We start from the raw sequence: 1,008 nt of genomic DNA on the forward strand, positions 1-1,008 counted from the left end.
GGTTTACACCTATCACCATTTCTAGCTACTGGGGGAACATAGGCAAGCTGGTGGAACTCATGTTAATGTTAAAAACCTCCTTAAGTGAATTTGTCATGCCATGGGACCTTTAAAACAATTGGGAAACAGTTCAAAACACTTTAAAATTTGTCTATCCTAGTCCCAAAACCTTACAATGTATTGCACGAATCAACTTGCTTTGGAGGATAAATCAACTGCAGAAAATTCCTATTTTAAAATAATCTGTAACAAGAGAAGTTGTTAATAAAATCACTCTCCAGGGCAAAACATGTGTAACATTAATATAGTTTGTTTTTGTCTAATAGAAATGTCAAATTTGCATGCTGGTTGCTATATTGGCTCCTGCTGTCAAACAGCATATTGTAGCATGCAGTGTGTAACGGTGATGAGCCATCACTGAGCACTGCGGACAACAAGCCTTCCTGTGTGTTCTAACCTTTCCCAGAAGGTTGTTGCCAAAGCGGACTATAGCGTGCATTCAGCCATCTTTGTTTGTTGCCTACGGAGCCATGGGGGCAGTGGGAGAGGAAGCTGTGTCGGCCCTGGTTTCCTCTGCCGCTGTGACCCCTCGGGCACAAGGGCCGCATTGTTGACGGTCCCGGCCTCCACGCAGTGACAGCGGGCGGCGGTCACACAAACACCGTCCAATGTGGAAAAAAGATGAAATAATTAGATTGTTCTGTTTTTGCTTGTGTTGCGTCTCCATTGTGCTCCGTCATCAATGGGACTCTGTCTTTCTCACCAATTAGTATTCAGCCAAACACCTCTAGGTGAAAACAGCCAGCTATCTATCTGTCTATCTGTGTATCTGTGTATCTGTCTATCTATCTGTGTATCTATCTATCTATCTGTGTATCTATCTATCTGTGTATCTATCTATCTATCTATCTAGCTGTGTATCTATCTATCTATCTGTGTATCTATCTATCTATCTATCTGTGTATCTATCTATCTATCTATCTATCTATCTATCTATCTATCTATCTA

Source organism: Etheostoma spectabile, unplaced genomic scaffold (genome assembly GCF_008692095.1).
Source record: "Etheostoma spectabile isolate EspeVRDwgs_2016 unplaced genomic scaffold, UIUC_Espe_1.0 scaffold363, whole genome shotgun sequence".
Classification (NCBI taxonomy): domain Eukaryota; kingdom Metazoa; phylum Chordata; class Actinopteri; order Perciformes; family Percidae; genus Etheostoma; species Etheostoma spectabile.